This window comes from Eptesicus fuscus, chromosome 4, assembly GCF_027574615.1.
Source record: "Eptesicus fuscus isolate TK198812 chromosome 4, DD_ASM_mEF_20220401, whole genome shotgun sequence".
Lineage (NCBI taxonomy): Eukaryota > Metazoa > Chordata > Mammalia > Chiroptera > Vespertilionidae > Eptesicus > Eptesicus fuscus.
In genome coordinates, this window is record NC_072476.1 from 18,429,703 (window position 1) to 18,456,613 (window position 26,911).

Below are 26,911 nucleotides of genomic sequence, written 5' to 3' on the forward strand. Positions count from 1 at the left end.
TGTCGTCCTGAGCACCAAAAGGTTGCTGGTTGATTCCTGGTCAGGGCACATGCCGGGCTGTGGGTGTGTTACCCCGGTCGAGGTGCATGCAGGAGGTAACCAATCTATGTTTCTCTCTCACATCAATCTTTCTCTCTCGCCTTTCCTCTCTCTCTAAAATCAATTTAAAAAACATTTTTTTAAAAAAAGAAACTGCTGAAAAGCAGGTGTGGGTCAAACCTATTTTGTCTTCAATGCCCTGAGGCCACAGAGGGCCACTGGCAGAATGACACTAAGAATTGCTTTCCAGCTACAGAGGGAACATGGCTGCTACCTTTGAATGCACTGGCTTAAATGGGACTAGGAGACTTCAGCATGAATAAGAACCTCTCCTTGGGAGCTAATTAAGAAGGCAGACTCCCAGATCTCAGGAGTGCCTGCATCAGTAGGTCTGGGAGGAGGCCTGGAACCTGACGTTTCAACCAGGATCTAGGTCATTCTATTCCAGGTGGTCTGAGGACCACATTTTGAGAAGCACCTGAAGGACTGTACCTCTGGGTCCCAGCAGGATTAAATACGGCATAAGAAAAGATGGAAATCTTTCTTCTTGGGTTACTTATGTAACCAGTAGCAATTGCCAGCAGATCTAAATGAGTTTAATCAGCTATTAGAGCCTTAATTAAATTCCTTTCAGTTGAAATTTCAGAATTGCCTAATTGTTACACAGCTCACATTGGAGCAGTTGATTTTTTCCTCCTATAATAACTGCTCTCAGGATAATCTAATATCTTCATGGATAACCGTGTCAGCTATTTTAGATCCCAGCACTGAGATGGGAATTCATGGAGATGTGTTTTGATCATTGTTATGTCCATAAAACAACTCGAATATTTGCTTCCTTTCTCCTCTTTATGTTCAGCCAAGAGCAGAAGAGCTCAATGCTTGTTTGACCTCCAACTTGATGAAAGTCTCTGGGACCACGAGCCACAATTTCCTTTAGAAGTTCATGTATAATCTTCCGTCCTCCGCAGTTTCTCTGTTCCCCAAGTTCTATTTCTCTGGTTTTCTTTTAATTCTTTGTGTGCTCTCAAAAGTGATGTGTCCTGGTAATTAGCTAAACAGTTAATAGTGTTTTCTTTATCTTCTTTGGTGCCACACTGAAATGATCTAACAGGAGAGGCCTGAAAATTCAGCAGAACATAAAAAGAAGCTCTTTCACAATTACTAATTAATTTTTTGAACATGTTCTTGGGAGTCCTTTATTGAGCAACTTCCATATCAATCCATCTACTTTGTCTGTGAAGCTCCTGATTTCACCTTCAATTTTGATTGATAGCCTTGCTGGGTACAGTATTCTTGGATTTAGACCCTTCCTTTGCATGACTTGGTATATTTCATTCCATTCCCTTCTGGCCTGATGAGTTTCTGTTGAGAAATCAGTTGCTAGTCTGATGGGGGTTCCTTTGTATGTAACTGTCTGTCTCTCTCTGGCCGCTTGTAAGATTCTTACTTTGTCGTCTACTGCAGGCTGGGATAATGATTATTAAATAATTAGTAATTATAATAACTGGCAATTCTTGAGGGACCACCCCACCATGCCTTTTTTTCTTTTTACCCTCGCAGACCTGTAAAGAAAAGGCCAAGAAATAACCTTTAATTTCCTGATTAGGAAATGGGGGGCTTAAGTGACTTGCCCAAGAGCAAACCGTGACTGAGAGCTTTTGGAATCTGAGCTCAGACTACCTGACTTCAGAGCCTGGGGCCATTATCAGCCTTTGATATCCCCAAGACTGCCATCAGACTTGCTTTGGGAAATATTAAGGCAAGCAGGAGCAGTTGGCTTTGTTGCTAGAATGCTCCAAGGATCTACTGCAGAAAGTGGTGGCCTGGGGGGCGGGAGCACCTGAGTTCTGCCTCGCACTGTGCAGAGTCTCTGTCTTCCTTTTCTGTGAAGTACAGCCAGAGGTGGTCATCTTGCACTTTTCTTTCGTGTACCCCAGTTTTATTTCCTCACTTTGCCTGTGAATTGATTCTTCTAAGGACCTTGAATTCCACCAGGAAAAGGCCTCTACTAGCAGGGCCGCAGTGAGCCCTCGCCGGCTGGAAGTTGCATTCTACTGCTATTAACACTGACATCCAAGAAACGATTAGAATAATAGATCAGGGGGAAAAAATCCACCGCTCAAATGTGACCTGAGTGACAATTAGTTAATTTGGGGATTTCAACCAAGCGGAATGTAATTAAGCCTCTAACAGCTGATTAGCCTTTTTCTTTGCCTCTGTAATCATCCCCATTCCTTACATAAGGGGCCTTAGAAGACAGGATTCCATCTTCCCTCTGTGTCATGTTGCACTTGAGATGCTGACGGCCAAGGCACCGCAGGTCTGTTTATAGTGCATCTGTTATTATCAAAACTCAAACATAAACTTGGTTGAACTCCTTAAAGGGCTGCTGCCTTGGAGAAGAAAACCAGAATGCATATAGGTCTGCAAAAACAGTCCAGGAGGAGATGTGGGGGGTGGGGGAGGTGGGGATGGGACAATCACAGAAACTGAAAAGGGTGAGGGGAAGAATGAGGATGTAATATTGGATCAGAACTTGACCCAAGGTCAGTCCTCTTTAACAGTATTAGTGATCACCATTATTACTTTTAACACCTTCACAAAGACAATTTAGAAAAACTGGAAAGGTTTCTCTTTGACCTTCTAATGTACTTTTTTGGGTAAATTTCAAAGATCAGTGTCATTTCTACTTGTAAGAGAAATGAAATACCGTTTGCAATCTGGTAGAGTAAATAGCCCTTTTTGGGAGTATTTTACCTGAATGACATTTAGCAGCTCTTATTCCCTCCATAGAGTTGCCAGTAAGAGTTAGGATGCAGTCAAGAGATGCTTACTCTGATGCTGGGCTAATAGCTGCTTGCATTTATTGGGATTATCAAGTCATTCTTACTAACCTGAAAATTATGACAAGGTTGGATATGAATACAGATGTGACTTCTCCTCTTACTATTGGGCAACTTTTAAAAATAAAAACCTTGAAAAGTAGCAAACTTTTGGACTGTCTAAGAGTTCATGAAAGGAGATAAGTTCTAGGTAATTAAGTTGCAGACTAGGGAAGCAGGAGACTTCAATGCATCAAGTCTGACTTAGGCGATGGAATAGGCCCAAAGCTGATGGATTTCCTCACTCAATGTTATGTAAAATGGCCAACTTCATTTGGATCTTGGCCCTGAGCTTTTAAAGTTAACCTCATTGACAGTGTCTGCAGAGTTTTAAAATAAGGTTATAAGACCCGGGGGTATCGATCAGCTGCAAAGCATTTTATCCCCTTATCCGTGAAAAGTTACTGGATTGTGAAAGTTGAAGTGTTTGGAACTTGGTGTCAGGTCTCTGATGGGCATTTGTTTTTTGTATTGTTTTTTTTTTTTTCATATCTGGGGCAAAACAATAAATTTAAATTTTTGAGATGGACATTTTCCTCCTTTCATATGAAAGGGTGAGCCAGGGATTGGTGCCTGAGGCCCTGCTGGTTATTATGAAGATGCTAACCAAAGCCCTTGTGCATGAGTGAAATCCATCACTGTGATAAACGCACACGGATCAGAATTTCAATTCTCTGTAGATAAGATGGTATTTTGACAATCATTTTTCTTTGCTCAGCTCTGGCCCCAAACTATTTGCTCCAGGCTTGTCTGAGCCCTAAAGTATTCCAGGGAGAGGATCCTCTGCAATACTAAAGCCAGCAGAAGATTTAATGGTGAGGAAACAGTAATAAGCTGAACCACAGCTTTGCCCACTGTTAAGAATATGATTAGAAGGCAGTGGGGGAGACGAGGATCCCCTTGGGATGGGCCAGATTAAGTCTTGGTATTTCAAAACTAAAGCCTAAGTAACCCTCTGTCTAGCCCAATTTCATCCAAACCTATTAACCTTATCTTGGACACTAATGAACAATTCCAGAGCCCTGTAGATTTCCTGGGAGGAAATGACAATCATGGTGCCGAACCAGGCAAGCATTGTTTTCTCTGTTGAATTATACCAGCTAACTCAATAGGGTTAAAAACTCTAGAATTGGAGTCAGAAGACCCAAGTTCAAGTTCAACTATGATGCTTATGAGCAACTTCACATTAAATAAAACAATTCCGATTCACACAAACTAGGCTAGGCTGGAACCCCAAGGTTCCTAATTATTCTGACTGTTACAACCAATAAATGAAGCTATTTCCAGGAGTTTGGTTACTTAGGGTTGGATGACATTGATTTATTGGTTAATTCATTCAACAAATGTTTACCGAGTACCTAGTATGTGTCATAACTGTTCTATCACTGGTGATGCAGCAGTAAATAGGCTCTAAGCTGGGGGTCAGCAAACTTTAGCCCAAGGGCCAACTATTTTTGTACAGCCCACGAGCTAAATGCATGTTGCATTTTTAAATGGTTGAAAAAGATGAAATAATATTTTGTGACAAGGGAAAATTATATGAGATTTGAAGTTGAGTGTCCATAAATAAAGTTTGATTGGAATACAACCAAGCTCATTTTCTTATATGTTATTTATGGTTGCTTTCACACTAAAACAGAAAATTGAATACTTGCCATACCCCCAGTATGGCCCACATACAAAACCTAATACTTATAAGCTGCCCTTTACATAAAATGTATGCAAACCCCTAATTTAAGTCCCTGTCCATAATGGACCCACCCACCAGGAGAGAAAGTAAAATAAAATGCCCTCAGAATTAATTACAATATAAAACAGAAAATGATAAGTCCCAAAGGAGGAAAGGTAAAATAAATGCAGAGGGCACCAGAAATGAGAGGGCAAATCTGATGAGAGAGGAAATAAATTATGAAAGGAGTGGCAACTGAGGGGAGCTGTAGAGTAGGCAAAGGAGTTGAAAAATCAGAATAGAGAGGAATTGGGGGGAATTGTAATCAACCTGACCATTCTTTTGACATTGTTTCTGGAAATACTGACTCTAACTAATATGTAGCTTGTAGATATGCAGCATGTTTGTATAAGAACCCTAGGAGCTAACTTCAGAAGATATATACTCTGACCTTCAGTCATCCCAGTTCCAGGAGATTTGCTGACCTTCAACCATAGAACCAAGATGATGCACACCAGACCATCACTTGATCAGTTTCAAGATCCTTATCAGAATGGGCTGTGCTGGCCTGCACATAGAAAACTTTTCAACACTCCAGCCTTTATTTCTTTGTTCTGCTTTCTCTATCCCTCTTTATAAAAATCTCTGCCTGCACTGAGGTAAGGAGGTGGGCTTTGCAACAAGAGTCCTCCATCTCCTCAGGTGACCAGCACTTGAATAAATCTCTTTCCTTTTCACCAGAACCTGTCTCATGAATTTGTCTTTCATGTTGGCAGGCAGTCAAAACTTGGACTTCTGGGTTAAATGAATAATGTGAACGAAAGCACAGAAATTGAGTTTAAGGGACATGTTTGTGCACTAGGAAGCTGTTGGTGTGGCTCAGTGGTTGAGTGTCAACCTATGGACCAGGAGGTCACAATTCAATTCCCAGTCAGGGCACATGCCCAGGTTGTGGGCTCAATGATTAGTAGGGGATGTGCAGGAGGTGGCCCATCAATGATTCTCTCTCATCATTGATATTTCTCTCTCCCTCTCCTTTCCTCTCTGAAATTAATAAATATATTTTTTAAAACTTGTCTAAATTGGATGACATACACAATATACAAGAAAAGAAATAAAAATAAAGGAAACATTGAGATAAGATCACAGAAGCCCCATTGGCATAAAATCCTTATGTGCATGTTGGAATTTGGTGGCATTTGAGTTCAACTTGGCAAATGGCCTTGGGATCCCTTAATGATTTATTCAACATCTGAAGATAATATTGGTGATTTCATCCATGTATGGCTGATATTTATCACCATCCACATCTTTTGGGATTTTCATATAATTGTATCACTTATTTTATAAATGCATTCATATTTGTTAGACTATTTTGATAAAATTAGAGGTCAGTGTTTTTTTGGGTTTTTTTTTTTTGATCACCTTCAGTTCACTTTAGCCACCCATTTCCATAGAGGGGAAATTCACTTAGAATTGTTTGATTTCAAAGATTCTAAATTTAGATAATCCACATCACTCTCACTCAGCTATCCTCATGTCTCTTTTCCTGTATTATTTTGGCCATTGGCCCTACTTTCTCCCAATTGATCTATTCACCATGCCTCCACTTCCTCCCAGTTCCAACCTAGACTTCTTCATCCATCAAATCAATAGTTGTTGTACCTTTTTGGCCATACCCACAATTATCCTGCTCCCACTTTGTCCTCCTGTCATACCCACCTGGCATTATTACCCTCCCCCAACTCTGAGTCAGTCCAACCACTTCCTCACCTGTAAACCACAGAGTACAGGCAAAAAACCTCGCAAAACCACTTTAAATGTAAGGACTCCCTCTCTGGCTGGAAATCCTTCTCCTTTTTCCTGATTAGCTATCTCCCATTCTCTACAAACTATTTCAAGCCTTCACACCTGCCCACAAGACTGCAATTTCACCAGCTCCATCCTCACTCCCAGCTGATGAATCTGTCTCTTATTTCACAGGGTCTGTAGACAACCCACACACCCCAGAAACTTACCTGCCTCTGCCCACGTCTTCCTTCTCCCGTCCTTTAATAATGAAAGAGGCATCTCTCCTCTAGCCAAACACTAATCCCATTATTTGTGCTCTGGACACAGTCCTCTTCGGTACCAACCTCTTCTCTAAATCTGGCCTCACCGAGATCAGCAGTCACTTACTCATCACTAAATCCAACAGGTATATCGAATTTGACATTGAAGCTACTCCTGCCTTCCTTGAGTCTCCCTGCCCTAGACTGTCATGATCCTGCCCTTTCTAGGCTATTCCTCACCTCTTTGCCATCTCCAACTCTGCCAAAATGTGAGATCCTCTTTCTCTGCACATAATTTATGTGTCCTTCCCCTCCCTCATGCATCCAGATATCCATGCTCAGGCCTCTTCTACTGTCCACTCTTCACTAATCATCTCTATGTTGATGACCCTCACACCTTACTGTCCTTCATCAGCTCCTCTCTAATGCCTCCAAGAAACCTCAAACTTAGTGAGCATAGAGTAGAACTTATCATCTCATCTTCAACAGCTTAAAAAAGCACAATTTCTCTCCCATGTGCCAAATATGAGTTATTGAAACCCCAACCCCGGAAATATTCATCTCTCTCCCTACACCCCCATATATATTAAATCAATTGCCAAGGCTTGGTAACTATAATATTTGAATATTTCCCCTTGTTCACGTCTTTTCTGTGACCACCACCCTGGTCTTGACCTCTGACTGGTATCCCTGCCCCAGATAGTGTTCCTCTCAGCAGATCCTCCAAGCAGCAGCCTAAGCCATCACTCTAAATAGCTCTGCATATGTGATCATTCCACTCTGCTCCTTAGAACCTTTGGATGGTTTCGGAATCAAGTGAAAATGCCTGTCCATAGTCCATATGACCAGCCCACTTCTGAGCCTCTCTAGGTCTCTGCATTCGTGCTAACCTCATTTCGGACAACCACCTTCCCATTCCACATCTGTCCCATCCACACTGACTCATGAATCCCATAGAACTAATCACAGGCTTCTGAATACAACCTAACTTCTCTCAGTGCCAGGTTTCAACAGATGCTACTCACCCTGCTCAGAAAAACCTTTCCTATTCTCTGCCTTGCACCCTTTCCTTGACCTTCAGAACTCTACATGGAGGACAGCTTTTCTGGGAAGCAGACCCTGACCCTGAAAAACTGGTCAGGCGATCTCCTCTTTGTTTATCTCATCAAATATTACAAGGAGTCATATGCTAACCTGTCTGCCCTAGCTGACTCACTGAGTGGGTTGGGGGACTCTATTCTCTTTGTTGGCCTTAGAATCCCTTATACCCAACTCAGGGCCTCTTATATAGCAGATGCATAAAAATTTATTATGTAAACCACTGAATAAGTAAATGTACCAACATGACCACCATAACCCTGATCTTCCTGTAATCAACTGTCAACTTTATTGGTCTCTTCTGGTAATTAAAATGTACTAAAAATAATGTGGATTTGGAGTCAGCTGGAACTGAGTCTGAATATCAGTTTCTCTGCTTATGAGCTGTGTGACCTTGGCTAAGTTTATTTCCCAGGCCTTACTTTCCTCCTCTGTCAAGTCGGCATAATAGGAGTAATCATATCATATGAGTATTGTGAGAATTAATAAAATAGTGCCTACAAAGCACTTACCCTGTTTGCTACAGTCTGGCCCATAGTAGGTATTCAGTCAAGGTTAGTTCCATCCCATCTACAATGTGCATGTCTCATGACGTTGAAGTTAACCCCTGGATGCAGGACGCTGGCTGTAACTCCAGAACAGGGGAGGCAAGGCATTGATTTTATCAATACTCCAGGCCCAGGGCTTGTATATCAAAATGACACTTGGGAAATGCATTTGCTTTTTGTGCCCTAAGGGGAGACAGATATGTTCTTCAGTTACTGCTCCCTACTGTAGACAGAACTGATTTGCCTATTAATATAATTCTGTGCACAGAGAGGAAGGTTCTGCCAAGAGCAGTCTGGCATTACTTTAGCTCTATCAATAAATCCAAAGACCTGATGATTATTTCTAATTCCATTTGCTGGTTTGAGGTTCTGCACAATTAAGGCATAGCATTAATTTCATACCCCTACCTTTCTTGGATCCTTATTCCAAGAAGTGTGACCTATGGATATACTTTTTAGAGCTCACTGGCTAAGAAGCTGTAAGAGGAGAAAAAGAAAGAAATAGAAAAAGGAAACTTCAGATGATAGACACACTTGGAAGAGGCACCCTGACCTGAGTGCTGTATGTTATTATATGGACTAGAGGCCTGGTGCTGTGTGACCTTGCACTCGGGGGTAGAGGGGGTGTCTCTCAGCCTGCTTGTGCCCTCTCACAGTCCGGGAGCCCTCTGGAGATGTCCAACTACGGCTAAACGGAGCTCCCCCTGTTGAAGCGCATTGACCACCAGGGGGAAGCTCCTGCATTGAGTGTCTGCCCCCTGGTGGTCAGTGGGCGTCATAGTGACTGGTCATTCAGCCAGTAGGGTCAATTTGCATATTACCCTTTTATTATATAGGATAATATCAAATTCCCAGGGTTTAGATAGCCCTTTATGGGTTACAAGTTGCTGTTTATTGTCTCATTTCATTTGACCTTCATGGCAGAGAGTCACAAAAAGGTGAAGAAGATATTATTACAATATTTCAGAGCAGTAAACTAATGTGCATTCAAGTAAGTTGGACCAAAAAGTACAGCAAATAGAGAAAATAACTAGTTTTCTGACTGCTGGCTGAGGACTTGCTTAATCATATATGTCTCAGCATTCACCTCCTTGTGTGGGACTCATAGAGAAAACAAAGGGACGATGATTCTTGAGTGTGTTCATCTTAAATTTTGGCCCAACTCCTCTGAAAAAAGAGATTGCCATCAGAAGGCTTCTAAAAATCCTCAAAATGTAAAGCAAAACAAAGCCTCATCAAAAACCACCCTAGCAATGGTAAGATATGTACACTTATAATACCTTAATAAAAATATGGAAAAAAACACCACCCTAATAACTATCATTTAAAAATCCATATTGCACTTTACATAATAGTTCCCATTTATTAAATGTTATCTATTATGTGCCAGGCCCTATGCTAGATGCTTTACATACACTATTTATAATCCCTATAAGTTATGAAGTGGCTGGATGACTATGTTCTAATTAATTCACTTCTCTGGTCCTCAATTTCCTCATCTATAAAACAAAAGTAATTATAATATCTACTGATTAGGGTTGTGGTGAACTAAAAATATGATTATAATATGTTTGGCTCAGGGCCTATGACAGAGTCAATGCTCAGAAATAGTTAGGCTTTTTGTTTTCATTATTTGGAATTGCAATTACATAGGAAACACAAACCCCATGCTTTCTTTTCCCACTTGAATCCTGTGTTTCCCACAATACTGGGTGATGTCACTTGCATCCTAGAATTTGATTGAGGAAGATAATAGAATTTAGTGGTCAAAGCCTGGGTTTCAGAATCAGACAAATGGGGATTCAAAATCCAGCTCAGATTCGTGGAAATTACTTTTTCTCTGTATTATTTCCTTTTCTCACTTATAAAATGGGGATAATAATAATAACCACATAGGGTTTTGTGGGATTGAGAGAAATCATGTATCTAAAGCTCTGTGTGACCCACAGCAAGCATTTAATAAATGGTAGCAGTAATGTCTTCACAGAAACCCATTTTTACTGAGGGAAACACTGGTTATCTGAGAAATACAAAGAATGACAATTTTTCAGAGTAGGCTTGAGTCCCAGAACTAAGTGTTGTCCATGGTCAACTCAAACCTATAAAATTGATCAAGCCCCGTTTCTCCCCTAAATCTCTCAGCTACTAGCCCCCTATGAGAGCATCAGTCCATTTCTGCTGACCATGGTGCTGACCTCTCTTTGCCAGCAGGAACCAATCCCTAATCTTTTTTATTTTAATTCAATCTTTGTATTGTGTAAAACCTATAGTGAAGTGTCTGCACGCTCTTTTTAAAAATTTTCTTGTTGACACTATTACAGATGTCCTCCATTCCTCCCCCCATCACCACCTTTACCCACCTCTATCCAGATGCCACCCCCCATCCTCTGGCCATCACCACACTGTTGTCTGTGTCCCTGGACTATGCACATATGTCCTTTGGCCAAGCTCTTCACTTTCTTTCATCCAGTCTCCCCCATCCTCCTCTCCTCTGACTCCTGTCAGTCTGTTCTATGTATCCACATCTCTGGTTCTAGTTTGCTCATCAGTTTATTTTGTTCATTAGATTCCACATTCGTGAGATCATATGGTATTTGTCTTTGTCTGGCTTATTTTGCTTAGCATAATAATATCCAGGTCCATCCATGCTGTTGCAAATGGTAAGAGTTCCTTCTTTTTTATAGTCGCATAGTATTCCATTGTGTAAATGTACCACAGATTTTTGATCCACTCATCTACTATGGGCACTTGGGCTGCTTCCAGATCTTGGCTATTGTGAGTAACACTCTATGATCATAAGGATGCATATATTCTTACTGATTGTGTTTGGAGGTTCTTAGGATATATTTCCAGAAGTGGGATTACACTACCAGTTATCAAACTATACTATAAGACCACTGTAATCAAAACAGCCTGGAACTGGCATAAGAACGGGCATATAGATCAATGGAACAGAACAGAGTCCAGAAGTCAACCCATCTCTCTATCGTCAATTAATATTTGATAAAGGTGGCAAGAGGATACAATGGAGTAAAGACAATCTCTTAAATAAATGGTGTTGGGAAAAGTGGACAGGTACATGCAAAAAAAAAAAAAATGAAACTAGACCACCAACTTATATCATATATAAGAAAAAACTAAAAATGAATGAAAGACTTAAATGCAAGTCACAAAACCATAAAAATCCTAGAAGAAAACTTAGGCAGTGAAATCTCAGACATCCTCATAGCAATATTTTTGCTGATATGTCTCTAAGAGAAAGGGAAACAAAAAAAAATAAAGAAATGGGAATACATCAAACTAAAAAGCTTCTGCACAGCAAAAGAGACCATCAGCAAAATGAGAAGAAAACCCACTGTATAGGAGAACATATTTGCCAGTTATACATATGATAAGGGGTTAGTTTCCAAATGATATAGAGCACTTACACAGCTCAACACCAGGAAGACAAACAATCCAATGAAAAAATGGGCAAAGGACCTGAATAGACACTTCTTCAAAGAGGACATACAGATGGTCAATAAACATGAAAAAATGCTCCATGTCACTAGTCATCATAGAGATGCAAAGTAAAACCACAATGAGATATCACCTCACACCTGTCAGAATGGCTACCATCAATAAATCAACAAACAAGTGCAGGCGAGGATGGTGAGAAAAGGGAACTCTAGTGCACTGTTGGTGAGAATGCAGATTAGTGGAGCCACTATAGAAAACAGTATGGAGGTTCCTCAAAAAATTAAAAATGGACCTGCCACCCCCTTATCTTTTGGCATTGATTTGGGATTGGGAGCTTTGCATTAGACACATCCTTGTCTCTAACCTCTGCCCTGGTTGATTGATTGTATAACTTGATGGATGTCCCATATTTCTGAATCTTTACCCAGATTCAAAGCAGTGACAATTCCCAAATGCAAAACCTAGGGTATCATTTTAGTAACAAAACTCAAGTCTTGCTGTGTTGATTCAAGTTACCAACTCAAATGCTATCTGGGGAAAGAGTAAGTTTGGTGCTTGCTGAGGAACCTTGAAGAAGTCGCCTATCCTCAGCGTCCTCCCCTGTTAAATGGAGGTTAATATTCCTGTTGCCCCTATAGAAAGAGTGATTGTCAGGATCCAATATCCAAATCTGATTCTTGTCCTCTTTTCCTACCTTATATCTGCCTGTCCTATTTTCTTCAAGCACATTTTAATCAGGCAAGTAAAAAAAAAATGCCATTAGCTATAATCTCCTGGCAGACAAGAGATCAGCACGGTGGGGGACGATATGAAAACTCAGGGTTCTTCCAACCCAGATGGTATGTTTTAAACTTAAAAGTTAGACACAACACAAGAAAGAGGCCATCATTTTCTTCAAGTCATTCTACAAATCGCTTCAAGGGAATAAAAGTTGATTCCCTTGTCTTTTCTCAGCTTCGGATTTTTCCTTCATATGCATTTCCAATGGACTCTTCATTTGCACACTGAGAGAAATCAGTTGGTTCAGTCCCTACCAGCTTCCTTCTCAAACAGTTCCATTCAGTCTTTCAAATTTGCACAATTATAATTCAAATGGAAGGAAAATAGACTCCAAGAACTATAGATCTGATTGTGATGTGCTTTAAAACAGTTTTCAAAAGACAATGGCTACAGATAAGGAACCATATGGTGGAGTAATAAAGAATGAACAAGCAGCTTACTGCAGGAGGGGGGTTGATTTATATCTTCAGGTTCCGAGAAGAATGCAGACTGGCTTTGCCCAAAGATGCAAGAGACTGATTATGTGACAGATTTGTATGCAGCTCAGTGGGATGCTCTGAGCTCAGCTCAGGAAGAGAAGCTGCATTCGTGGGGGCATCGCATACCTGTAATAGCCCTCCCTGCAAACACTGGGAGCATGTCCCCCATACAGGGATGAGGGGCTCCCAATGTAGTTTTCATAATTAATGCAATGACAGCCTTCACTACTGATATACAAAGAATTCCCACCTCCACCAAATGGTGTCATAGAAATAAAATGGACTTTAGTGTCTGGAAGACTTGAGTTGGAATTTAGATATTGTCCCTTGTGTTTTAACCTTGAGAAAGGTCATCAATCCACTCAGAGCCTGTTTCATTATATATAAACTGAGGGGATGGGGATATTACTTAGGCTAAATGTCTGTTAAAAGGGGGTCAAAGTAATGCATATGCAGTCTCTAGGCTATAACCAGGGCACAGCAATTGTCAGTTTTATTATTAATTATGTTATAAAATGTGGGGCGTTATCTCAAGATATCAGGTGGCCAATGCCTTCGTATTCACAGTCCGGAAAGCACAGTAAGTCTTCCACAGCATAGAGATCAATGCTGGGAATACTCAATCCCTCTCTATCTCTGCCTCCCCCTCCGGCCCAACCCGGGCTCCAATGCCAAAAACAAACAGCATAGTGGGGTGCACAGCTACTGCTGCCAATAGCACAGTTGAGAAAACCACACTGCAGCTTCAGAAGGCAGCCTGACACAGCCACTGGTAGCCAGAAGCAGATTGCTGGGCTAGAGTGCTTCAGTGTTCTGTCTCTTTTCTTACAGACAAATGTCATTCCTGTCTGCACCATCAGCCTGCAAATGGAGAAATAACAGGAACAGACAGAGACAATGCTAACCAAGTAGGGAGCAGGTCCCAACGACAAACCACTGAGGTCTGGTCATTGTAGGTGGGGTGGGAAGTAATCCGGCTGCTGCTAACCAGGTGAATTAGGAAATGCAGAAACATATTGAGGACCCTCACATGTTTGTGATTGAGTCAATACAGTGGGTCAGATGACCTTTACCCTTCAGATAAAGATTTCTTCATCCTTGAGGACAAGGGCATACGTTAGTTCTTTAGGAAGACTTTTCTCACTTCTTTCATAACACCCAGGTTGGCTTAATTAACTACACTATCAGCACTCTGCTTACTATGTTGCAATTGAAAGTCCATTTCTCTGTCTCTGCCACTAGATTGTGAGCTGTCTTAGGGCATGGATATTGTATTATTCATCTCTGCTTCACCCATACCTACCACAGGTTTGGCACAGAGTAGGTAATCGGTAAATACTTGCTAAGCAGATTAGTAGTGGTTGAGTGGGTGGGTTCAAGAGTGGATGACCAGATGATAGATAAAAGACAGTTGTTCAGATGGGTTGATTGATGGGTTGATGAATGGATACATGGATGGATGGATGGATAGATGGCCAGACAGATGGTTTATTAGATGACTTATCATGGCTTGGTGGATGGGTGAATAAATGGATGGACAAGTAGTTTAATCACATTAGACATTCATAATTAATAGTTCTTTATCCTAAAGGGTAAGATTTAAGTCTACTTAAAGGCTAATTATTGTCATTTTTTCCCCTCCACTGAACTTCAAAGGCAAATACTATCCACAAAAATCTCTAAGTCTTTTATGACAATTCCCGTCATTTATCCTAGAAACTGTGCAAGTGGTGCAATGAGAATTAGACTTGGAGACTCATAAGACCTAAATTTGAATATTTTTTTCTCAGCTATTGATAAGAAATGTTTCTGACTATCTCCAACTTTTCCCTACTCATAAATCAGAGAATACCACCTGCTCCATGGGGTTATCATGTAGCTAAAGTGAAATAAGAAATATGAAAGCCAATATTATAAGATTTAGCATATAATAGGTACTCAACAAATTTGAGCATATTCAGAAACTCACTAAAGTCAATCCCTTTACTTGACTCATTTTCAAAATTATTTTAGAAATATTATATCTTTCCCCCAAAATAAAGCTCACTTAGAACACCAATACAGCCACCAGGTAAAGCATTATCATCTCTGATTAAAGTTGGATCCTGCCTTGGTAACCCCTGTTGGCTCAGAGACCCCTGTAGCACTCTGAAAGAATCTAGCATTCCAGGGATCATAGAACACAGCTTTCTCCCAAATAACACATGGAAGTTTCAGTCTACATTCTGCAGTGCTGGGCCTAAAGGCCTCAGTTTTCCTGCCTCCCTCCCACTCTCCTTGGCCTCCTCCTTCTGTCAGAGGAGCTCAGGGCTTTGCATTCATCTGCAACACGGAAGAGCTGATGGCCCTGTCAGCAAAATAAAAATGGTTTTCCACTGAGTTCAGGAGTTTCTAGAAATAAGCCTTCCGAGAGGCTTTTTGAATAATTTACTCATCTGAGATCATTTAAATAATCTATTCACTCATTTTCATAATTGATGGCAATGGAAAACTATCAAGGGTGCAGCTTTTGTCTTACATTCATACCATCTGTCAGCTTAATCATGCCCCATAACCCTCAGATAGCTTCCTCACCAACTGGGTTTGGGAGTTAGGTAGCAATGGATACTCTAGGCAACATAGTTGTTGACTCTGGCTCTATTATAGTGCTGCTTGGCCTCAATTATGCCTTCATCACTATCACCTTGGGCAAGCCATTTATCCCATGCAGCTTCCAATTTCTCTCCTATAACCTGGAGCTCCAATTATAATTGGGCTGGCATTTATTGATAATCTATTGTGCCCAGTCAGTGTTCTAAGCACTTGATATATTATTTTGTTTAATTTTCCCAACAACCCTGTTGCCTCCCTTTTAGATATGAGAAAATGCAGAGAATACTATGATACTTAAGCGAAATAATGCAGTGAAAACATTCTGCACAGGAGCTGAGCTAATGACTTCTGCTACCACCATGATTATCACATCAATCACCAACATCACCACACCATCATCATCAGTCATCTTTATCATTAACATTCCCATCAATGTATGTTTCTATACAGAGATGTCTTTTCTATGAATTGCTTTTATTAAATTTTGGAAGTCTAGAAAAAATTTTTGCAGAATGTTGCCTTGCAGGAGAGCACTGGTTCAATTGCTATTCTTTTTGAAGTTGGGCTGATGTTACAACTAAAAACAAAATAAACAAACAGTGCAAGACAGAAACACACACACACACACACACACACACACACACACACGGAAATAACATCACTTATTTTAGTTTGATGTGTTAATTTGCTAGAGACTTACTATATTTTCCCCACTGTGACCTAACATATTGTACTGTGTGGTTATTTAAAATAGTCACTATGCATGATGCTAGATGATAATTTCAAATCTTTGGTAATGGCTTAACTTTCCCTCTCTATGGCTCACATAATTTGAGAAACTTAATGATCATTATATAAGAAAACAAATTAAATTTCACACAGACTCTGCTAAGGTAGTGATATTACCAAACCTATTTACAAAAGGGCACTTGACTTTGAATGTGGATTGTGGGAGGGGAGAAAAGGAAGGAAGAGGGGGAGAGGGAGGAAAGAGAGATGAGCAATGTTATTTACAGGAATGGCAAATTTCTTCCAAAATGCCTAAGTACAGACCCATGCCTAAAAAAATTGTTTTTAATCTGATTCCTCTCTGCCACAAATCTCTCAGCAAACTATCCAATCAATGCCATGCGCTTTCAATTCTGGTTTTGACATTTCTCTCAGATTCTACTGCCACTGTTGTTGCTTACACCTACATCCCCTTGAATCTGAGCTACTTAAATAGCCCCTTAGAAAAATTTCCTAAAGATTTATGCCAATCACCATTTTATTTCTGAAGAAGAAACTAGTTTATGAGGTTCATATATTCTGGCTTTATGACTTACTAGCTCCGTGACCCTAAGCAAGTTATTGAATTTCCCTGGGCCTCATTGCCTACATTTGTAAAACAGAGTATAATAGTATCCATATTGCAGTGTTCATGTGAGGATGAGATGAGTTTATGTATTTAAATGCTTAGCACCAGGCATGGTATATGATCAATACCAAAGAAATGTTAGCTATTACTATTATTATTTTTATGTTGTACTCTCATAATCTGTTTTACAGTGCCCAAAAGATTACTGAATCAAGTCCTGTAGTCTGTAATTTCAATTCCAGCATGGTCCTTCATGCCCATAATTTCCCTTAGAATAATCTGTATTTGTTTTCTCTTGTCATATAACAAATTACCTCAAATCGAGCTACTTGAAACACACCCCTTTGTGATTTCATAGTTCAGCAGGCTCAGCAGGGTCTCAAAAGGCTGAAATTAAGGTGTCAGCCAGGCTGGGCTCATAGCTTGGAAGAATCAACTTCCAAACTCATTTAGGTTGTGAGCTGAGTTCAGTTCCTCAAGGCTGTAGGACTGAAGTCCTTGTTTCCTTGCTGGGTATTGGCCAGAGATTAAATTCAGCTGCTAGTGGCTACTCACATTCCTTGTCATATGGCCCTCTCAATGCTCAAATCCAGCAGTCATTCAAATTTTTCTCATGCGCAAATCTCTCTGACTTCCTTTTCTGTCAGTAGTTGCATAAAAGTCTCTAGTTTAAAAGGATCATGTGATTAGGTTAGGCCCACCCTAATAATCTTCCTTTTGATTAATGAGAAGTCAACTGAAAATACCCTTTTGCTATCTAACATAATTACTGAAGGCATATCTCATCATATTCATGGTCCCACTCACTCTCCCATGGGAGAGAATTATAGAAAGGTGAGAGTTCTTCAAAACACACAGCTATGTTTCTAACACACTGAATTCTTCCTCAGATGGGCCTTGGGCACTTTTGCCTCTGGACTTTGACCTTCAATGTTCCTCCTAAATGGAATGGCCTTCCCACACATGTTCAGAAGTCCAGATCATGCTTATTCTCTGAGAACTTGTTCAAATGAGCAGTCCTCTGTATAGCTGCCCATGCCCCTTCTCCCTACATTTAACAAAGCTATTCTCTAAATACCAGAGTTTTATCAGAAAATCTTTTGTGGCATATTTCATATTATCTCATAGTTATGAACATTTCCTAGTGCCTTATTAGACTTTAGTTATCTTAAAAGCTGGTCCATGTCTTATTGCCGCCCTCTACAATGACTTGGACATAGTAGGTACTCAGGAAATTTTTTTGAATGGAATAAATGTGTGAATAAGTAAGGATTATATATACAAAACTCAACATACTCTGTTTATGGGAGACAGATTTAACTGGAAAAAATTTAATAACTCAATACTTTTTGAGGACTCACCAGGTGACAGGATCTAAACTATATCCATAAACAACACTTTATTTGACATTGCTACTGTCTCATTCATCAGAGATTACTCAAGGCACAACGAGACTCCAATTTCCTCATTTGCTTGCCTCCCATATCATTTCTCTTAAGCATTGCCCATGTTTCTAACACATAAAGACTAAAAAGCAAGAACTCTTGAAACTAGGATGACCTAGATAAAACCATTTTTGTCAGGGTTACAAGGAATAAATCTGTGCCCTAAAGCAGTGGCTCTATATCACTAATGGACATGAGAATCACTAGGGGAGCTTATGAAAAAGCAGAGACAGAAATGATTATTCTCTAGGTTTGAGGTAGGGCTAAGACTTTTACATCTTTCCCATGGCGATTCTGATCTAGGAAGCCCAACTGACCACACTTATGGAATGATCACACTACATGATGTTCCTCATTTAGGGGAGTTCATAAAAATGTTTTCATTCCTTCTCATATTCTTTCTACAAACTTTTATTGAGTCTCAGCTGCTGAGCACCAGAGATATAATGATAAAGGACAAAATGAAAACCTGAAAGCAAACAAACAGTATTCTTTCAGTCACAGCCAGAGTTCATGGCCTCATCAACAGGCGGCCATTGTTTTTCTAAACTAAGTGAGCACATAGTAGAAGCCATAATATGTTTCTGTCCACTTGTAGAATATGTAAACAATGCATTTCCTTTTCAGCAATCCACATAAATGATCTACCAATTGTCATTTATTGGTCTCAATTATGATTTTCCTCCATTTTTCTTTTACACAATTATTGGAACATGTGTGTGGAAGCAAAGTACAATATTTGCATAAATACTTCAATCCTTTAGCAGGATGAACATTTCTGCAGGTTATTGATATCACACACCAACACACACACACACACACACGAAATCTTTGCACATTCTCATATTCTCACTTGTTCTGGGCCATTCTGGGTTAAATGTGGTAGGAGAGTCATGGAGGGGTAGTTAAAATACAATGATGTAGAAGGGAGGGAGTTAGAGCATTCTAGAATTAGAAATCACTTCGCCCCATGCACACACCATTGTTGGTGAAAGTCTCACTAGATCTGATAACATGTTGCTATGTCACAGTCAAAACTACCCATGCACTCCAGAGACCAACCTTAGCTTTTTCTAAGGTACCCTTTATCATATCTGTTCTAGGAATTCCTTAACTGGCATTGCTTCATAATGCACAAGACATAAGGGACAGGTACAATCCCCTTCTTTAATGAGACAAATTGGAGGTTGGAACTGCTCTGTCCACCACGAAAGACGGGGCCTAGGACATGTGATAAATACTTATACCCCAAGCTCCAATTAGCTGATTTGGGTGGAATCTGCTCTACCCAGTGAGAAAAAGGAGGTGGATTTCATTTTAAGGGTAGGAGGAACTCCCTTAATTTCTCCTTTTCCTACTTCTTTTCACATTTACTCCCATCACATACTAACTGAGGGATCTGAAGCTGGTCATTAGCCTCTACAAACCTGAATTTCCAGAGTCAGGGACAAGAATGCTGACTTTAGCCAAAACCAGTTTGGCTCAGTGGATAGAGCGTCGGCCTGCGGACTCAAGGGTCCAGGGTTCGATTCCGGTCAAGGGCATGTGCCTTGGTTGCGGGCACATCCCCAGTGGGGGGTGTGCGGGAGGCAGCTGATGGATGTTTCTCTCTCATTGATGTTTCTGACTCTCTATCCCTCTCTCTTCCTCTCTGTGAAAAATCAATAAAATAAAATAAAATAAATAAAAATAAAAATAAAAAATAAAAAAGAATGCTGACTTTAGATGAGTTGTTGACAGAACAAGATTATGGATGTAAAATTCTCAGCATACTTCTTGGTTCAGAGTAGCTCTTAATAAATTACCAGAAGTTGTATAGAGGTCCTTCTTTGCACCAGAAATAAAGCCTTGAGGTAGAGCCAAAGAAACATGAAAGGAACAGACCTATTCCTGATGGGTCTCCAGTCTAAGCTGAAAAGAATATGCAAGCACATAATTACAGTGCAAGCTGTTTCCACTCTTGGGAGGTCTGTAGAAATGAAGTAGAAAGAACTGAGCCCACTTTGGATTATGCAGATGTAGAATCAATGGGTAGAATGTCCTTGGCAAAGAGGGGGAAATGTTCAAAGGAACATGAACATCAGGACATGCTATGCATGAGCGGATGACAATTGAATACGAGGGCCTGGGGGACAGTGAGAGGATAATAATAAAGCTTTCTGTGCTGGGACACAGGAAAATAACCATATTCATGAGAGAAAGATGATGACTTTGACTTTAGACAAGATGGAGTTGGAGGTCAGTGGATGATACATGTGGGCATGTTCTGCAGCCCAGTCTGGAGATCCGGGGATCTGGGCTGGAGGAAGGGACCACAGTGTGGAAGGCAGCTGGAATCAAAGGCACCAGTGAGAATGCAGAGTGGTGAGAGTGAGGACGGAGTAGACACATCAGAGCAAAGAGAATGGGACACTTTGTTCAGGAAGGCATACTTAAGGATCTACCTTATGTTCTGGGGCATCTTTGTCATCACTAATTATCACTTGTCTAAAAAAACAAGAGGGTTGTTTTTCTTTAATATTTAAAGTTTTTGTCCTATTTATGCTTGAAGTCAAAAACTGCTTTTAAAAATCTTTACATGCATCTTTTTGTCTCTAACTATATATCCCTTTTAAAGCTAGTCTGTATGTATATACAAATATACAGTATATATACATTTGTTTTAATTTTAAACAAGTATAGCCCTAAAATGGCAAATAGGATTATTTCCAAAGCGTTTTTTTTTTTCAGGTAGTTAATAAATTGATCTGGCTTGAAAAAATCCAATCTATCGCTCAAGGACCAACACCAATGTCCCTACCCTTATGAAAATTTCCCCAACATAATCAAGTTCATCCCCCTATCCCCAGAGATGGCTCCATTGAGAGGTAGTTGAGGAGAGGGATGGTTTCCTACTCATCCTTGCAGCAGCCCTGGTGCCTGATGGAATGTTGGTCATAGAGTTGGCCCGGAGGGGATATCGGTTGTCCTGGCCTGGGTTGACAATTGGCTTGCATCCAGAGTATTGTTTTCAAGCATCTCTGGGTAGTGTTGGACCACCAAGCTCCGAGGCAGAGCAAAACCACTGAAGAAAAGGTGAGGCAACAGGCACAAAAGCCCTGGTTTGCAAGAGAAAGCCTGCTCAAAACAGAGCTGTGTCTGCTGAACACAGGCAAGCATTGTGCATAGCACTGGATGAATCCACAGCAGCCACACACAAAGGCTCAGCAGAAAGCAAATTCCCTTCTAAGGGCTTGTCACCTTTTACAAGACACACTCATTCCATGCTGCTACTTCCAGTGACGCCACTGGGTGACCTCAGAGATGAAAAGACCCTCTCAGTCCCAGAATAACAGATCTCCCCTTCTGCGGGCCTTCCCCTCGGCTGACCTGCCTTACCAGGGTGTGCTGCAAGGGGGCAGGTTGAAGGAAAACATGCCTGGTATTTACCTGCTCCACTGGCTTGCTCTGTCTTCCAGACGGAAGTACAAGGAGATATGTCTGAAACACTGGATCTCCTGAGTACCAAGAGAATAGACGAGCTACAGGAAGCATTTGTACATTCTAAGCTCAACTCAGCAGCAAGTCCCCGAGCTGCCTCTTTGAGAAATTGCTGTATTTCAACAGAAATTTAAAAGAGGACACAGAAAATATTAAAAGGACATTTTCTATATCTGGTAATGGAGGATATCAACGGTAGCCTTCTTTTATGTGATGTTATCACTTACCCTGCAGTGGCCTCCCTCTAAACAGGCTCCCTGGCAAATAAGCTAGGTCCAAAGGCAAGAGGAAATTTTTATAGGCGTGAGTCAAGCCTGACCTGACCCAGGACTGGTTATAGCCAACCGGGGAGAATGATTTTACAGCTTTAAAAGGGATCCTCAGATTGTGTAACTACAATAGGTTGAAAAACAACCCCAAACTCAACATCACAGGCAGAAGGACTCAAGTTCTGTACCTCCTATTAAGGGTAAGAAAAAAAATAATAATAACCTGTGTTTTGGCTCTGCATATGTAAGATGAAAGAAAAATCAGAATCTGAAGGATGAGTGAAAAAAAATGAGGATAACCCTAGCCGATTTGGCTCAATGGATAGAGAGTTGTCGGCCTTCGGACCAAAGAGTCCAGGGTTCGATTCCCGTCAAGGGCAGGAACCTGGGTGGCAGGTTCCTCCCTGGCCTGGGGCCCTGGTTAGGGCTCATGCAGGAAGCAACCAATTGATATGTTTCTCTCTGTCTTTCCCTCTCTCTTCCACTCTCTCTAAAAATAAATAGAAAAATACCCTCTGGTGAAGATAAAAAAAAAAACACAAGTGAGGATAGGAAAGCATTATAAGCAATAATAATGATAATAATACTCCAAGTCCCAGATGCATAAAGGAACCCACTTAGTATGGTGGTAGGGTGGGCCACAGGGCACAGTAGAGGAAAGAGAGGAGATGACAACTAGGGACGTTAACTAGAACCCAATGCTTCCCTCACACATCACAAATGTACACAAAATTCCACGCCACCTCCCTCCACACACACTAGAATCTAACTTCCATGAGTACAGAAATTAATTTTCTGTCTTTCTTGCTCACTGGTAGATTTCAAATCTCAAGAATAGTGCCTGGTACATAGTAGGCACTGAATAAATATTTGTTCAATGACGAATAATCAAAGTTGTCACTCAGTACTTTGGTGTACCGCCGAAGGAAAAATAAGGGTAGGTATTCACTAAGCAATGGCTAATGTTGTTATAATTAGCATTCATTTCTGGGAGTTAAACATGAAATTCAGTAAACATTGGTAGTTAAACGTACTGAGTATCACAATTTGAAAGGTTTAAAAGGATTTTTTTAAATTAAGGTACAATTACATACAATAAAATAAACGTATCTTGTGTGTTAGTTTGATGCATTTTGATAAATGTTCAAGATAAAGAACACTGTCATAAATCTAGAAAGTTTCCTGTGCCCCTTCCTGTTAATGACCCCCCTCCACAAAAGCAGCTATTTTTTTAAAATATATTCTTATTGATCAGAGAGGAAGGGTGAGGGAGAGCTAGAAACATCAATGATGAGAGAGAATCATTGTTAGGCTGCCTTCTGCAACGCCCCACACTGGGGATCAAGCCTGTAACCCAGGCATGTGCCCTGACCGGGAATTGAACCGTGACCTCGTGGTTCATAGGCTGATGTTCAACCACTGAACCATCCTGGCCAGGCAGAAGCAACCATTATTTTGCTATCTAATCCCATAGATGAGTTTTCCCTCTTCTTGACCTTCACAGAAGTGGAATCATACAGTATAATCTTCTGTGTCTGGCTTCTTTTGTTCAACATAATGTTTTTGAAATTCATCCACTCTGTTGTGGGAATTACTAGTTCATTCCTTATTAATGAGCAGCATTCCATTTTATGAATATACCATAATTTATTTATCCATTTCCTTGCTGATGGACATCTGAGTTCTTCTTGATGTGTTGCCATTATGAATAAAGTTGCAATAAATATTCTTATACAAATATTACTTTGGGGTGTATGTTTACACTTCTTTGCAGCAAATACCTAGGAGTGAAAAGGCTGGATCATAAGGTTTGTCTACATTTTACTTTATAAGAAACTGCTAAACACTTCTCCACTGTCGCTGAAAGTTTACATTCCCCCCAGCAATCTGTAAGATAGTCAGTAGCTCCCTATCCTTCCCAACACTTGTCATTCTTTTTCATTTTAGCCATTCAGGGTGCGTAAAGTGCTATCTCACTGATGTCAAAGATGTTAAGCATGTTTTCATGCTTAAATCAATTTCCCACTTTTAATTGTCTTTTTTTTTTCTCTTTTCATTACTGACTTAAGTTTTTTATATATTCTGGATATGAGCCCTTTGTTTAATATATATATTATAAAATATATATCCTACATAATAAAAGACTAATATGAAAATTGTCCCCTCGACCAGGAGTTCGACCGGGAGTCTGACTACTCGCTATGACGTGCGCTAACTACGAGAGGGTGGCGTGGAACATGGAGGGCAACAGCGACGATGCGGTGCTGGCAGCGGGCAGCAGTGGAGGCACTGCCGGCCCCAATGGGCCCCGATGAGAGCGGGACTGCGGCGGGATGGTGGAGCAGGTGAGCAGGCGGTGCCAGGCCAAGGTGGGTGTGAGAAGGGCCCAATTGCCTTGCAGATGGCAACCAGCAGCGGCGGCGGGGGGCAGGGCCGCTGCCTGGCTACCAGGAGCTAAGGCAACCGGGCAGGGTCCCAGTGACTCACACCCGGGGGGCGGGCAGGCGGGGGCCCCGGGACCCAGGTGTTGCCCAGGGCCCAGAGGTCAGCTAGGACCTGCCCTTCCACACCAGATGCTCGCGCTTCACTCACCAGCCAGGCCTAGGGACCACACCCGTGCATGAATTTCATGCACCGGGCCTCTAGTATATATGTAAAATTTTTTTTCCCCAGTTTGCGGCTTACCTTTTTCATTTTTAACATGAAAGTTTTAAATTTTGATGGAGACCAATTTATTACTTTGGCTGTATGTATATTGCCTTTTGCATTCTGCTTTCTCAGATTACAAAAATATCCTCACATATTTTATTCTACAAACTTTATACTTTTAGCTCTTACATTTCAGTTTGAAATTTATTTTAAGTTATTTTTTATGTAGTGTGAGGTCAATGCTTATTATTTTTTTCATTATGGATATTCTGTCTAGTACCATTTATTAAAAAGACTTTCCTACCCCCCGTTGTCATAATTATTCACCAAACAATTTGAATGTATATTTATAGATCTATTTTTATTATTTCATCATTAGACAATATGTTAGTTATAGGGTTTTTATAGATAACCTTTACCAGATTGAGAGATCTACTTTCTTTATTATGAATGGGCATTGAATTTTTCCTAATGCTTTTGCTGCATCTATTGAGATGACCATATAGGTTTCTGCTTTACCAGTCTTGCATTCTTAAGGTAAATTTCACTTATCCACGATATAGTATCCTTTTTAATATATTGCTGGATTATGACTATTAGTATGTTGAAAACCTCTGTGTAGTTTGGTGTTGTACCTTTTTAAAATCTCTAGTAGAATTCACAGTGAAGCCATCTAGGCCAGGGTTTTTTGTTGTTGTTGTTTTCTTGTTGTTTAAATGGGATGGTCTTTAGTAATGAATTAAATTTCTTAGCAAATTTAGAGCTACTCAGATTGTCTATTTCTTTTTGTGTCAGTATTGGAAAATTGTGGGTTTTCAAGTAATTTGCTCATTTATCTACATTGACATATTTGTTGCATAAAATTTTCGTAATGTTAATGTTGCTCGACCAGTGTTGCTCAGTGGTTGACCATTGACCTATGAACCAGGATGTCAGGGTTCAATTTCCAGTAAGTACACATGCCCAGGTTGCAGGCTCAATCCCAGTAGGGGGCATGCAGGAGGCAGCCAATCAATGATTCTCTCCCATCATTGATGTTTCTCTCTCTCTCTCTCCCTTTCTCTCTCTGAAATAAATAAAAACATATTTTTTTAAAAAGAAAAAATAATGTTAATGTCTGTGGGATATTTTTAGTATTGGTTTTTAGTACTTATATTTTCCCCTTTTTGTATGATCATTCTTGCTAGGAATTACAAATTTTCTTAATCTTTTCAAAGAACTCGCTTTTGGCTTTGTTAAATTATGTCTACATATTGTGCTCTACTTTGTCAATTTTTACTCTTAAGTTTATTATTTCCTTCTTCTACTTCATTAGTGTTTACTTTACTCTTGTTTTTCTAGCTTCTTAATGAAGAAGCTTAAATCATTGACTTTTCATTTTCCTTTTTTTATTATAAACATTTAAAGCTATGAATTTCCCTCTTAGCACATCAACTTTATTGTTCCAATTTTGATACGTTGTGTTTTCATTGTCATTCCATCAAAAATACTTTATAATGTCCTTTTGAATTCCTCTCTGATGCATGGGTTATTTAGAAGTGTGTTCCCTAATTTCCAAACATCTATTGATTTTCTAGATATCTTTTTGTTATTAATTTTTATTTTAATGCTGTGGCGGTCAACAAATGCATTTTGGATTATTTCAATCTTTTAAAATATATTTAAACTTGTCTTATGTAGAATCGGTCTAACTGGTGAATTTTCCAAGAGCACTAGCAGGAATGTGTGTTTTGTAGCTGCCCTATGTAGCAGGCAAAGTCTTCCAAAGCTTCATCATTCCCTTCTGGGAATCTGTCCTTATCCCCTGCACAACCCCGCCAAAGTCAATGCTATGGTTGTACAGTATTTTCTTCTGTCCTTGTTAATTATAGTACGGTACCCACACTACACTCGGTGTCTTCCTGCTCCCCTAGAGTCTCTCAGGTCTCCACCTGATAAGCAAATTGGAGATAAAGCTGCTGAAGTAGTTTGGGGTCATGCATTGCTTTTCAAAAAAGACAACATGACAATATAGGCTTCCTTTTCAGTCTCTTCTATTTCATTCTTCATGTGATCTTGTGGTGACTAATTTGAGAGTTCAATTATGGGGAAGGAGGGAGTGCAACTGGGAC

General features: G+C 40.2%; 1 protein-coding gene across 2 annotated transcripts in view; it reads right to left on the reverse strand.

Moving 5' to 3' along the window:
* Positions 1–26,911, reverse strand: part of GRIN2A (glutamate ionotropic receptor NMDA type subunit 2A) — a 366,833-nt gene that overhangs the window by 85,629 nt on the left and 254,293 nt on the right. The window lies entirely within an intron of this gene.